The sequence below is a fragment of the Leptonychotes weddellii genome, chromosome 4 (genome assembly GCF_054177405.1).
Source record: "Leptonychotes weddellii isolate Sample4059 chromosome 4, ASM5417740v2, whole genome shotgun sequence".
Lineage (NCBI taxonomy): Eukaryota > Metazoa > Chordata > Mammalia > Carnivora > Phocidae > Leptonychotes > Leptonychotes weddellii.
Genome location: NC_138372.1, coordinates 158,404,222 through 158,419,595, shown reverse-complemented (window position 1 = coordinate 158,419,595; position 15,374 = coordinate 158,404,222). Strand labels below are relative to the sequence as shown.

Genomic DNA, 15,374 nt, shown 5'->3' with positions numbered 1-15,374 from the left:
TTGCTGCTTTTAGAACTTAGTCAGCATGTGAAGAAGCCCAGGCTAGCTTGCTGGAGAGAGGTGGCCCAGCCGATAGCCAGCACCATTTGCTGGACATAAAAGGAAGACCATCATGGATCATCTGGCCCCAGTTATGCCCCATGAGGGATACCAGAGATGAGCAGAAGAACCATCAAGTTGAGCCCAGCCCAAAATGATGGTGCACAGAGTTATGAGCAAATGGAAGGGTGGTTGTTTATTTCACCAAGTTTTAGAGTGGTTTGTTGCTCCACAATAAATAACTTGTGGGTCCCTGGGACCTTCTTGCTATCATGTAAAGAAGGGGACAGTAGGACAAGAAACCATGTAGAAAGAAGAACCCACGTGTCTCAAAGATCCCAGCTGTCCCAGCCAGCCATCTAAGGTCACAGATGCAACTCTAAACCCAGTGGACACCACATGGAGCACAGGTGAGTCTCCCACGTGAGTTCCCAATCCACAGATTCATAAGCAAATATGTGTTTATTTAAACTTAAACTTTAAAAGCCACTGAGTTTTGGAGTGGCTTGTTATTCAGCAAAAGCTAACCCCTCTAACTTTCTTTTTTTTTTTTTTTTTTTATTTGTGAGAGAGAGAATGAGAGACAAAGAGCATGAGAGGGGAAGGGTCAGAGGGAGAAGCAGACCCCCCGCTGAGCAGGGAGCCCGATGCGGGACTCGATCCCGGGACTCCAGGATCATGACCTGAGCCGAAGGCAGTCGCTTAACCAACTGAGCCACCCAGGCGCCCTCCTCTAACTTTCTTGAAACCACTCATTTTTGCCTTTCTCCTGAAGCCACTGTCTTCCAGATTTTGCCCAATCTGCTGTGCAAGACTGTTCAGTGCATTCCTAATACCCAATAGCTCTTCTTCCCTTGACTGAAAAATATAGATTTTGTGTAGGGGGGAATGTACCATCCTCTAAATGCTCTGTCCGTGTCCCTTGCAGCTAGATGTGGTTATGTGACGCAGCTGAAGGCTTTAAAAGGGACATAACAATTGAGGAGGCAGACCACATCTCTTCCACTTTCCACCTTCCTTACTAGAATACAGATGTGATCACTGGAGCCACAGCAGCTCTTTTGTGACCATGGGTTTTAAAAAAAAGAAAAGAAAAAAGAATCACAGAGATGCCAGACCTGATTTTGTTAGAGAAAAACAAGAAAAACAAAAAATTGGTTTTAAGACACCTGTTTAAAGTGAGCTGCTGTTTCACATAGCTACATTCGATCTTGAGAGAAATGAGTTAGATTTCTGTCACTAGTGATCCAAAGAGTCCTGATCAGTGATTTGGTCTTCCCCTGGGGAGTCCTGTGGCCCCCTCTGCATGCCATACCGTAAGATGCAAGATGTGCTGGTCCCCCTTTCTCTCTGGCTCATGTGTAAACCCAAAGGCATTTTCCTCTTTCACCTTAAAATAGGTAAGATAGGTAGATATTTTTGAAAAGTATTTCATTAAAACCCAAAGAAAATAATTACAAGAAATATAAACAGCATGAAATTGCCCTGTTCGCATCACATTTGATCCTAAAATCACCAGTTAAGCTCTATGAACCCTACTCTAGTCTCTTGAGGACAGTGGTTCTCAAAGGGGAGTCACCAAACCAAAAGCATCGGCATTACCTGAGAACTTGTTGGAGATGCAAATTCCCAGGCCCCACCCCAAACCTACTGAAGCCAAAGCTCTGGGGGCGGGGCTAGCAGTAAGTGCTTGAACAACCCCTTCCGGTGATTCTGATGTAGTCAGTTTCAGAGCCACTACCTTATGATAAGTATCTGCCAATACAGTAAGACAAGAAGCTCCCACTCCTTTTCTTTAGACAGTATTGGGCAAACCCTAGGGTTTGAATCAAAGAAAATTTCGTGTCATATTGTGATTCTGCCATATTAGCTGTGACATCTGGGGCCACATCTGATTAACCCCTAGGGTCCCGTGGTCTTCATTTCGTTCACAGGTAAAATGGATTCATACTTTTTAGGATTGTTTAAGATGAAATGAGACCGCAAAATGCCTACCCGCAATCCGGCCCAAGGCAGGTATTAAATAAAGTCAGCTGACTCTCTTTTTAAAGTCTGCATCTCAGTTCTGTGTCCACAGCTCAGTCCAGCAGCAAATGTCTGGCATTTGCAGCCGAATTACTTTCAAAAATAAAAAATAAGTTCCCTAAGTCCAATTCAAATCTCCCAGTACTTCTAAATACACCCCCTTCAGCCAGGTGTTAAGATGGAGAGTCCACCTTATTTCTTAACTGATTTGCTAGAATGACTGGCACTCGTCAGGCCCCAGTGGTCTGGCCTTTCCTGGCTGAGGCTGGAGGAACCGCCACCCCCTAGGGCATTTCCATCCTCCTCACCTCCAGGGGCCTTCCTTCAATCTACTTCTTTCCAATGAACCCTAAAGGACCTTTAACAGTATCATAAATACTCAGAGAGTTAATGGCATTCAGAAACAAATCAGCTGCTCCGAGGAACCAATTCAGAAACAGCTGAGTGTAAGACAAATGCTTAACCATAGTTTTTTGTTTGTTTGTTTGTTTTGGTTTACTGTTTTGAATAAGGAATCTATATCCATGATCAACAGATTCAAATATTATAAAAGAGGATATTATGCAAAGCTAGTATCTCTTTTGTACCTCTGGCACTTAGATCCCTACCCAGAGACAACTATGCTTACTAGCTTTTTGGATAAACTTTCAGAAATAGCCTATATATGGAAAAATCATGGAAAAAAACGATATATACATAGTGACATATATATGTGTGTACATATGCACATGTACACACACATATATTACCTTCTTTGTTTTCCACAGAATGTAATACATTATACACACTGTCTGCACCAAGAATATGGAAATCATGGGCAGAGGGAGATTAATAAGAGACCTTCATGATCTTCAGAGTCCTATATTGGGAAGCCGGAGAGTTTGGATGATATCATCTGCAATATAGAAGAATTTTATCCTACGTCTCTGTGTCTCTGGCTACGCAGAGACACTCTCTTGATGTCTGTATCCGTGTGTGCGTAAGTGTGCACATATGTGTGCCTTACTCTGCACACACACAAACAGGACCATGCCCATCTTTTGGGATCACTGTTCTCTATTACACCAGCCTGCTCACTCATCAGTCCTAGGTTGGACTTCTAGCCCCTGGGATGAATGGCCGCTAGGAGGTCCTGCGCTACCGACTGGCTCCCTGTTCACTTTTCTCACACCCAAGACTGTGTAGCAACATCCAGCTTACTGGGGATTCACACTTGACATTGCCCAAGCCTTAAAGCCCAGTCTGCCTGACGGCACACGTCCCCCTCCTGCATTCCTGACACCTGCTGACAAGCAGCTGATGGGATCTTAATCTGTCTCTCCCCCTTTTTTACAGATGGGAAAAATGAGACCGAGGCCTAGGCCCAGGGAAATTCCTAAAGGAACATGGATAGTGATATACCCTGGAATCAGGACTCTGGGATCAGCTTGGGCAAAGAGGGGTTGGGTGCCTAACAGTAGTAAGTTCTAATCCTGGCTTCACAACAGGAGACCTGTGTTTTCTTGGTTCTGGAGCCTCTGTTGGAAGATCTGTAAGGTAGGGTAATAATAATTACATAGAGAATAATTAGGATTATAAAACAAATATATGCAAAACACCAAATAACGTATACGACAGAATAATCATTTGCCAAATTTTAAGTAGCGCCCCAACACTTCTTAGAGGTTCACCCTCTGAGCTCCAGCTTGCTTTCTTATTTCTGTAAACATTATTCAACTATATAGAGTAGCTCCTGCATCGGGGATACAAAGATGATCAAGATAGTGCCTTGGTCCTTGAGAAGCAGAAGGGGTGGCAGAGACAGCCAGCTAGTTCCTACAGCCCAGGGGAGGCTTCCTTCCATGTGTGATGAGGCTCGCTGGGAACACAGGACACTTATCTACCTGCTGTTGACAATACAAAGGGCAGGGCCAGGGTGTGTGTCTCTGCTGGACCAAGGCCAAGCATGGGGTGAAATGGGAATGCACATTTCCAGCCATATTTCCTCAACTGTGCCCACGGATCCCACAGAGCTACTCAGCAGCACCCCAGCATCCCTGGGGGATTTTCCAAATACTATAGCCAGCACTGTGGCCACTTTCATTTCTGGGCTTCTGGACGCACAGGAACACAAGAGTCTCCCTCCTCTGCAACCAGGCATGTCCTTCCACCTTTCACACTCAGGCCCCAGCGTGACCTCTAGATGAAGTCGCCGGAGAAATAAGCCTCTGAGGATAATTTGTCAAGCACGCGATTAGGCAGCGGGGCAAGGAATCTTTCCTGACTTCTGCAGATAGGAGTTTACATCACAGCATGAAATTTGTTTACCCTTATCTTAGCACACAAGAACAAATTATCCCACCCTTGTTATAAATCCAGCAGCTCTGCATCTGTGAGCAGGTTTCCACATAAATCTCCAGCAAACGCTCCTTGGCTGACTGTTCACTTTGTTTGCTGCCTTTTCCTGGCCGCGGCTCACGGAACCGTTAGTCTCACCAGTGGACACACTGGTTTTCTTCTGTAGAGATAACAGAAGGAAAGAAAGAGAGCAACTAGGGTCACGACTGCCCCAGAAACCCCACCACCCACAGCAGACTCTCTCCCGGCTGAACTGCCATGGCTCCATGGGCCAGAAAGATCCGCCAAGCCACAGTGAGATCTGCCCTCAACATCCTGGGAGGCCAGAACTTACCAGCCTGGAGGGGACCCTTGCAGACTCACTCTGTTCCAGACGGTTAGTATGAACAGATGGTCCTGAGTGCGGTGAGGAACCTGTCCAAGTGGGTTTTAAGTGGCCTCAGCAGCCATTTAAATAACGTGGGTCAGGCAGGGAAAGGGGACCCCTCCGTACAGCTAACAGATATGTGATCATTAAAGTAAACATCCTTGGCCTGGATGCCTAGACCTCAAAGGCAATAGGATGGCTTAGTACAAATAATAATGAATAATAGTAATAATAATAATAATAATAATAAATCATTAACAACAACAGCAATAGCTACAGAGCCCTTACCTTACAGTGCAGGGCTCCGCAGGGCTCGGGGCTAGGTTTCCTGAGTGTAATCATCTAGCCTCAGCCCTCCAGGTGTATGACCCCGCAGTGCTCATGGTAGTCCACGGTAGCTCACAGTAGAGGGGGGCGCTGTTACAGCTAGGGACCTGAAGCACAGAAAGGTTAAGTGAGATGCTCAGGGTCACACAGAAGTAAGAGGTAAGAGCTTGATTAAAACAGGCAGTCAGACTTCAGAGCCTATGTTCTAACACAGTGCTTCCTATGCACCAACACACACAAGAATCATCGGGTGACCTTGTTCAGATGTAGATTCTGATTCAGCAGGTCGAAGTAGGGGCCTGAGGTCCTGCCTTTCCCACAAGCTCAGCTCCCAGGGGAGGCCCATGCTGCCAGGTCATAGACCACACTTGGAGGAGGGGCAGCTGGACCCAGGACCCAGCACTATACAGTGGATTGGGAGCACCTCTGTTCGTCCACCTACTCTTTGTTACCTGTCCACAGAGAAAGAAGAACAAAAATTGGGAGTGAGCTGCTAGAAATTTTATAACTATATGACAGTTATTTTATATCTGCTAAATCTAGTAGCAAAAGTTAAGGCTTGTACATCGTTTTATTATTTTTACTGTGTTCATCTAGTAAATTATATCAATGTTATTTTACAAAGGTATTGTACACAAAAAGTTAGAAATTGTAAACAAAACCAGGAAACAAAACAAACAGCCTGGTCCTTCCCTACAGATAATTTGAAAATCACTGCTCAACACTACTATGCTGTACTGATTCCCTCATAGATGAAGAGTCGAGGACCATGGGGTGTATGTATGTCTGTCCCACCTCAACTTCACTTCCTAGAGGTTCCATTTTCTTGTGGTTTTGAGGCAGTTCCGGTATATCAAGCCCCACATGCAGAAGAAAACTGCCATCCATAAAACCCCTCAAGTAATGTGAATTCTGTTCTGCCCCTTCCTGGTTTGGGAACCTCTGCCAAGTCACTCAGTCTCCCTGAGGCTCCTTTTCTTCATCGGTACAATAAAGCCCACCCACTGCGTGGCAACAAGGGATGAAATGCTGTAAAGCATACACAGGGCTTAGCACAACCCCTGGAAAAATCACTAGCAATCAATATAGAGCAGATACAATCATTATTAGGTGAAAAAAACCTGCAAGAAATAAATTCATATCAGGCAATCATTGACTCCATCAGCATTTTTGAGAAAACGCTCCTGACACTCTACTAGGCACTGGGAAGGCAAGATGGTATGCTTCTCGCAACAAAATTGAATTAATTTCTTTTCAACTTAGAACAGTTAGCACCCAATTTCTCACAAAAGTCTGCAACAAAAGCGAAATTTTAATCCTAACCACTAGCAAGAACAGTGCCCCAAGACACTGCAAGATGTCTGGTCATCGAGCAAAAATGTAATTATTTTCATTCTGCTCCAGAAACTTAGGCAGGTAGGTGCACTAACACAGTTTAGAAAGATTTTCAATAATAAGGAATAAAACAAGGCAGGTTTTATTTAACCTTCAGTTAAGCAGAAATCCAGCTAACTAGAGATGGTCAAGGTAGAGTGTTCCTAGTTAATGGTTGTTAGGGTCTGCCTATAACTCATTTACATAATGACCCAGGAGGCAAGAGCCCCTGGGGTTTGTGGACAAGGGAAGGAAAGGGGCTGAGTGCAGTATTGGTAAATGTTGATCAAGTCCCTGACAATTTGGGGCAGGAATTTGTAAATCACTAGGTGAGGGAAATTTGCCAGGTGGGAATGGGAATCTTTCTGACCTTGCCAAAATGGCAGACTTCTTCATGCTCCAGTTTGGTGTTGTGTTTAAGTGCCTGCAGGGATGTAGTGATTCATTCGGTACAGCACACTGAAATCCAATTTATTTATCATAGTTGTCATGTCCCCAAAGCTTTAATGACTCAGATCCTCCCATAGTAATACATTCATTTGTCAAATTAGGGTCCCCAGGTTGTTTCTTTTTCCCCATCTCCCTGGGCTGTCCGGATACAGAAAGTTCAGGTCCCTTTCCCCAATGAGGCCATCTTCTGTCAGTCTGTTACTGAAATCTATATGGGTGTGCTAAAGTCTAAGACACCGGTCTGAAACCCTTGAGCTAGATGCTCTGGTGGAAGCACACCCCACTTAGAGGAGGAGGAAGAAGAGAAAGGAACAGTTAACGGCTGCATTTTGCCTTAGCAAGAAGCTCCTTCCTGTTGTTGTTGGTCACATCAGTGGGACAAATAGTGGCTGGAGCACCAGGGTCCCCTGTCCAGTGGGGCTTGCATTCAGAGCCATCTGGGTCCATATCCTGTTGGTTGGCTGATTTGACACTTTAGGTAGTTCACTTTCCCCAGCTCTAAAATGGGGATTAGAATCATAAATGGAACCTGCCCTGTGAGGTCATGAGAAGGGTGAACCAGGTAATGATTACAAAGAGTTAGCACGGTACCTGGCACAGAATGAATTCTGCTATCTCAGAGACAAGACCTCATCTTTCTCTGGTTCACAGTGAAGAGTAGCATAATATGCTACCCCAAAAGGTGTCGCTTTGGCACAAGGATTAATTTGAGTTGAAGGCAACTGAGAAGCAGATATAAGAAAAGCTTTCTGCCCTCCCCGTCTCTGCCTGAAGACAGACATAAATTCCCCTTGTTAAGGTGTCCCCCTTCTCCACTTCCTGTACCGTTGGAGATAAGATGACACCGAGAAAATTTCCATTAGTTTACCATTAGTTTCTCCATATATTTGTCTTGCCATAATTTGCTTTCCATAGAAGTTCAAAGCCCTTTGTCACGTCACTTCTCTACAAAATTACTGTACTTTGCTAAAATATAAAAAAGCCCAAGTTGCAACCACCCTTTTGATCTACTCATCACAGAGGGCTCCTATATATGTGTGTTATGCACACATTAATAAGCAAGTAAAAAGCATTTTATTTGTTTTTCTCTTGTTAATCTGTCATCTGCTAGTCTAATTTGAGGACCCCAGCCAATGAACCTGAGACAGAGCAAAATTATTTGCTTCCTCCCCTACAAGAGCTATGTACAGAGTGATTATAGCTTCTCCAATTTGTAAAAGCTCAGTAAACATAGCTTATATACTTATCCTTTTGGCTCAGTCTCTAAATATCCCTTGTCTGGCATCCCCAACTGCTTTTAGGACTCTTAAGACAAAGGCTTAATTCTATGCATTCATTAATCTATTACTTAAAAAATGCTTACTGAACATCTCTTAAGCTGTTCAGTAGATGCTAGTTGGTATGATGGAGCCCTGAGCATCCAGAGGGCAAGGATCAGATTTTGGTCCCTTTGCATAGCAAGTGAGAACGATGGATGGCATAAAGTAGGCCTTCAGTAAGGATTCCTGGAACGGGACTGGCAGACACAGCAGCTGACTGCCATGCACAGTGGTGCACATTCAGCCCCAGCCACAGAGTCCAGGGCAGGGCTAGCCCACAGGTAAGTCCTCCCTATGTAGAGGGAGAACCCCATCCCATCCTTTGCTCCTGCAGTGTCGTCAGATAACTCATCCACTCAACTGGCAATCAACCCCCAATGCCATGACCTTTAGCAAAATCCTTTCTTGATATCTGTTCTCCTTAATAGGACCTTATTGACTTCCTTTTTTTTTTTTTATTTCTCCCCCTTGACCCACTTTACTCCATCAGCTTCTTCCTGGTTCCACTTCACACCTTAGTTTTGCAAACTGAACACATACTTGAAACTCAAAATCACTTTTTAAAGAAATGCTACTCCTGAGCCACACAAAATGAGAATATCAGGCTAATCCAAAGAAGGGTTTGTTTACTTAGCACATAATTGTCAAGCATCTACTATGTGTAGGACACTACACTGGACAATGGGGGTACAACAGTGACACATCAGTCTGGCCTCCTTGAGACATGGGCAATGATGAAAGAAGCAAATACAATCACTATTGTAATAAGTGTTTCGTAGGAAATAAATGGGTTGAAGAAGGGTGAGGTGGGTAACAAGCTCGTTAGCAAAACCCCCTCTAAGGACTTGACTTAATTGGAGGCATAAATAATACAAAGGACTTAGCTTTGTGAAGAGTGGAATTCCAGAACATTCCAGGCCCAGGGAATGGACATGTCAAGGTCTGAGGTAATCACAAGCTTGGTGTGGACAGGAAACCAAGGACTGATGTGGCTGAGCCATATAGAGTGGGCAACTGGGAAACTGGGAGGACATGAGGCCAGAAGTGTGGTGAGGAGTCAGATTCATGAATGAAGGCAAAGATGGAAGGAATGTGGAGTATGAAGACAAAGGAACTCACCCATATTGGCTACTATCTGAGCCAGCTGGGTGGCTGGAGGTTACCCCTACTCTGTGGCACTGTCTTGTGTCTGATTCTTGACTCCGCAAATCACTAGCTGTGTTGTCACGGGTAAGATGCTTGAGGATATTGATAATAATGCCTAGCTCATAGGTGAGACTTAGATGAGTGAATATACATAAACCTCTTAGAATGGCATTATTTATAATAAGCACTTCACAGATGTTAGCTGCTACTAACTTATTTGTTTATTACCACTTTCATGAATTCTTCATCATCTGAGGTATAATCCTTAAGCTCAAAGGCTCAGAAACCCAACTCTGCCAACCCATGGAAAGTGGAGGGACTTAGCCCACAGAGTCTGAAGCATAAAGCCAGGCCCCCACCTCTCTTGCTGACTGACGAAAAGAAATATAATTATTAGGTCAATTTGTACTGTTTATAAGCATGTCTTCTACGGTTCCCCAAATGCCTCTCAGGAGGTATGCTTTGTTGGTAGGTAGTAGAACATGCTCGGTAATGTTAATGGTAGGTGTCCTGGCTCTGTAAAATTATCTTTTAACCCAAGAGATCTAAGATATTACAATTTCAACATGCAATCACTTGGAAAAAATTAGTAAGATATTTTACTTTTTCGTACCATATTGTAAAATTGGTGTACATTTTACATTAACAATACATTTCATTTCAGACCAGCTACATTTCAGGTACTCAATAGCCACACATAACTACACACAACTAGAGGCTACCATGTTGAACAGGGCAGAGCTATAATTTCTTGATGAATTTAGCTGTGTTAAATTCTTCTTAACCCACTTCTTAACCCCTCTGAAATTCAACTGTCTAGGGTAGAGCCTGGCACACCACAGGCCTTTAGTAAATTTTTAAAGTAATTTTCTCATCTCTAAATTAAGAATAACCCTAACAAGTGTCCAACACTGTTCTAGGAGCTAAGGATACCTCCATGAACAAAACAAGAATCCCTGGCTTCACAGAGCTTGTACTCAATTAGGAAAGGTAATAAACAAAATAATATAGAAATTAAAATAGAACCCTAAAAGGTGATAAGTGAGTTGAGTAAGTGATAGAGAAATTGAGCAGGAAAGAAGAATAAGGAGTATGTGTGGGAGGACATTTGGAATTTTAAATAGCGTTGCCAGAGAAGGCTCACCAGGAAGCTATCATCTGAGTCAAGACTTAGCACACCATGAAGTTATTTGGTAGTAAATTGTTCCAGGCAGAGGGAAAAGCAAATGTTAAGGCTGTGAGAGAGAAGCATGGCCACCACTGGGGAAGGAACAGCAAGGGGCCAGTGTGTCTGGAGATGTGAATGAGGGAGTGTGAGAGAGGTAATGTGGAAGACAGGCCAGGGCTTTGGGGGCCATTTTAGGGATTTGGGCCCTTCCCCAACAGAGAAGGAGAGCCTCAGGAGGGCTTTGAGCAAAGCAGTGACCTGGCTTGGCCTATAGTCTCATGGGATTGCTAGGGGCTGCTGGGTTATGAACAGACTACAGTGGGGTAAGTGCCCCATGGGGTTCCCTTGGCTTGGGGAAAACAGATAGAAACTGACCAACCACATTTGTTGAGACTTACACCCCAAATCCTGGGTGGGTGGTCCCCCTAATCTGTCCTGCAGAAAGCCATGCTGAACAAATGCGGTCTTTCTCCCTCATGTCAGCTCTCTTTCCCTGGAAGCATGAAGAATGCCCAAGGAAAGAAAAGGAGGTTGGGTTTGCTGTGCTGAAGCTTTTCTCATTATTGACAGCCCTGTCTCCTCCCTAAATATCTCATCCTCCCCCTTTTTGCACAAGAAGTGCAAAATAAGATTCTTAGAATTTAAACTTTTTTTGAAATCTCTACATTTGGATTTGCAGATATGCCAATATTTGGATTTATAGAGCTGTAATTTAAGCCAGTCTCTCCCCTGGAACTGCTTGGTGAAATGCATCTTTCATGAGGCTCCTGCAGGAGCCCAGCTACAAGCTCAGACTCCCGAGCACAAATCAAACTCTCCGGTTCAACATCAACAGTATGTTGTCAGGGGCCTCCCGAAACTGCAAGGATCTGGAAGGGACAGGCTTCAGTGTTTTCGCACTGGTGAGCCCTCTTCTAGAAAAGGATTAAAAGCCTCCTCACAGGTTAGCCACAGAACGAATGGATGGAGAGCTAAATGGTTTTGTGTGGGCGTTAGAGCCCCAGACCCTTTCTCAGGGCGTCTCCTCTCCGTGCCTACCCACAGGGCAGCCTAGCTCTGGCCCAGCCTGCTTGAGACAGCCTGCTCTGGTTATCTGAGGGAAAAAGCAAGTCAAATACAGAAGCCGAGGAAAGGGATGCCACTCAGCAGCCTCTATGACTCCTTCCTTAATCTGAAGGTCAAGGAATAATTCAGTTAAAGCGCAAAACTCTTTATGCAGGTTTTAAAGCCCAAGACAGCCAGGCTGAGAGGGTGGGGAGGGCAGCTGCAGGCCACCAGCTCTCAGAGGGGAGAGAGGCCCAGGCCTCACCTCCTGTGAAGCATCCAATTAAAAAAAGAGACAGAAAAAAGAATACATGCCCAAAGCAGGTTATTTGTTGTCTTTTTTACCGGATGGCCCTGCTTATGCAGTTGCTGCTATGTATGTAACCTCACCTGGAGACGGGGGCCCTTTGTGACAGGTAGTCTGGGCTAAAACACCTGACTCACCTTGCTCCCCATCTCCTATCCCTGCTCCATCCCTGGCAACACTCCAGGGAGAGCAATGACCAGGATGGGGAAGCACCCACATAGGGCAGCCAACTGTCCCAGTTGGCCTAGGACATGCTAAAATCAGGATAGTCCCGGGCAAACCAGGACAAGTTGGTCACTCTATGTCCAGCAGACACACCAGCCCCCTGGTCCTCGGACTGGCCAAGGCTGCAGGAACATATATGCTGGTGTCCCTGAGGCTGCTTGATGCAGCGGGAAAAGTAGGCTTGGAACCAGCCGGATTTGGATTTGAATCCAGCTTCTCCCACTTACAGTCAGCAAGATTCCTATCCCTAGGCCTTTGGGTGCTTATCTGGGGAATGTAAAAACAGGATCGGTATGGAAATTTCTAAGACCATGCCCACAACAAACGGCTCTGCCTTTTCCTCCCCATATTAAAATCATCATCTGGCTCTTACACCCGCTGTGTGAATAATGCCTGGCATCTCCACAGGCTTTAGGGTTTGTAGGATGCTTCCATGTAAGCTGTCTCACTGGAGGATTCGCAAGTGAGATAAGGAGTATCATCAGCCCCACTTTAGAGACTGGGGAAGCGGGCCAGATGGAGAAGAGAGGCTCCAAGGTCATGCACCTGGCAAACAGGACACCAGCCCACATCACCTGCTCCCATTCTGCTATGGCTCACCTCCTACGGTTTCAACAAAACCCCCAGCAGCGGGGAACAGGCGCAGGTAAGTCTGGGAGTTTCCCAGTATAAGGAGGTGTGGAGGAACCTGTTTTCCAGCAAATTCACTCAGCTATCTGCTGCCACCGGGAGCCTGGGGCCCAACCCCAGGGAACAGGCAGAGTTCCAGATTGCCTAATCAGATAATTCTGCCCTCGTGCTCTGGTTTTGTACATTCTTGGAGTGAGCCACTCGAACGACTACACCTGCAGAGTCAGGGCCAGTGCCTTGTCAGGTAGAAATGTCAGTTCTCGATTATTCCCCACTGCTCTGGACAGGAAGACTGTGAGAGTGACTAACTGGCATTCAACACAGCTTGTTTTTATTGAGTGTCTCCTCCAAGGAGGTGTGTAGGATGTGACACTTGGGTCACAGCCGGGCTCGGGGGATGAAGCGACAGTGTGGCTGAGAATTCCAATCCAGTGAACATGTCTCCAGTGAGTGGCTGCCCTTGGGGATGGTGCCTTCACGGGCTTCTTCCTTTGTCCGCCAGGCTCCATTTGTGCGGAATGCCTTCCTTCCCACAGCCTGGCCTTCTACTGGACCTGCTTCCTCTCCCATCCCTTCCAGTCCATTTTCCAAGGGCAGCCAGCTTGAGGACCTTCAAACCTCAAAGCTTCCTACCTTTTAAGTAGAGACAAACACAGTCTTTAAGATTTGGCAAATACTTGAGTTTTGCTGCTCTTACTGGGCTCCAGAGTTAAAGCCAAGAACACAGTAGACAAAGTCCTTTCTCTTACAGCATTTATATGTTGATAGGAGGAGGCAAGTGGCAAATAAGTCGATCAAGTCAAAGGACCTGTGAGATCGTCCCACTTGTCAGCTGAGAGAAGTCACCTGGCCGCTCTAAACTTAACAGAATAATAGAATCAAGAGCTCACTGGTAGTTGTCATTATTGATCTAGAGTTGGGTCACCCTCAGGAGTCCAACACTCCTGATGGTAGACATTTTGGAATTCACTTGTGTCCACATGCCTTGAAACTTCCCCTCGGCACCCTCTACTTCCCCTTCCTTCGGGACATGTCATACTGTCCTAAGAAGTCTACTTATTCTCTGTCTCTTCCACTACCCTGAGCCCCATGGGGACATGAATACCTATAAAACCTAGCATGCTGCCTGTTGAATTTGTAGAATGAATGTGTGGTGTATGAGACAAGTAGGTACCTAGTACGTCTTCAAGAAATAGGTTTTGAATCAAGCTCTCTCTAGAAAAGACATTTTAAATACAGGAATTAAATAATAATACCAGATGGTATAGGATCAAGTGCTGAATTATATATAATCAAGTGATACAATGTGTAGTATAGAACTCGAATGGCAGAGGGGCGCCTGGGTGGCTCAGTCGTTGGGCGTCTGCCTTCGGCTCAGGTCATGATCCCAGGGTCCTGGGATCGAGCCCCGCATCGGGCTCCCTGCTCCACGGGAAGCCTGCTTCTCCCTCTCCCACTCCCCCTGCTTGTGTTCCCTCTCTCGCTGTGTCTCTGTCTGTCAAATAAATAAAATCTTTAAAAAAAAAAAAAAGAACTTGAATGGCAGAGATGGCCAACACAGAGGTTCCCCAGGCCAGCCAAGGAACTAGGGTAGTTGAGGTAGGCAGGATGGGATGGGGGCCAGCTGGAGAGTACATCTCATCTCCAAGGCAACGATCGCTTAGTTCTAGCTTTTTGTTGCCGTCATGGAATGTGGGCCTGATGGGCTCACATTGCTAGCTTTTTCAAATAAAGTTGGAAATCTAAACATGAGATTTCTCAAGTCTCCAGATTGTTGACAGCTAATTTAACTTTAAATTCATTAAACAATTATTTGAGATGAGCAAAGAATGTTTGAGAGCACTTATATAACCTCTGACCAAGAGCCCCAGGTGATGGGATGGAGGTTGGGCCCTAATCAGCAATCAATGGAAGAAGCTACACAGGAGGCAGGCTATCAATATGGCCAAGAATTCTGCTAAAGCCTCCATCAAGCACTTATTGAGCACTTACTAACTACCAAGCATTAGGATATAAAAATGACTCAGAACCTGTTTCCTCTAAGACTTTCTATTTGCTCAACTCAAGAAATGTTGTTGAGCCACGATCACCACGTACCTGAACACAGCTCCTCAAGACAAGGGGACAGGCACCTAGACAACTAGGTGTTGTTTCCTACTCATTAGATCTTTGTCCCAGAGTGCTGGAAGCAAACTGTCCTACCTCTGTGTCCTTCTATGCATTCTCCCATCCCCAGCCAACCTACCCAGTACCAGCTGGGGCAAAGCGGCCTACCGCTGCTGACCCTGGCAGAGGTTTCTCAGGCTAACAGACATGGGATGACTTGCCATTGCCTCTGTAAGCCTAACTCATCCCTGTAAAATGGGTACCTCCATGAGCTCACATGGTGATGACACAAAGTGTTCACATAACAGCAACACCTCAGAGCACGTGCCTGAGGCTGTGTGGAAAATATTTTAATTTAATCTGCACAGCAGGCACACAGAAGTCTCTTTCTGGCCTAACTTATACTGTGATCTTGGACTTGCTGAAGGACTAACTTCCATCACAGCCCTGCCAATATTGATTGTTCGGGCTCAAAAGTACCTAAGTAGATTGATTTTTTTTTTTCTCTCT

At 45.3% G+C, this 15,374-nt stretch overlaps 1 long non-coding RNA gene across 1 annotated transcript in view; it reads right to left on the bottom strand.

The window, feature by feature from the left end:
• Positions 1-5,539, bottom strand: part of LOC115939785 (uncharacterized) — a 62,922-nt gene extending 57,383 nt beyond the window's left edge. The window contains exons 1-5 of the long non-coding RNA XR_014144390.1: positions 5,351-5,539; positions 5,057-5,202; positions 3,466-4,561; positions 2,814-2,959; positions 1,355-1,429 (exon numbers count right to left, since the gene is read on the bottom strand). This is a non-coding gene — a long non-coding RNA (uncharacterized LOC115939785). The remainder of the gene's footprint in view (positions 1-1,354; positions 1,430-2,813; positions 2,960-3,465; positions 4,562-5,056; positions 5,203-5,350) is intronic.
• Positions 5,540-15,374: the final 9,835 nt, after the last annotated feature.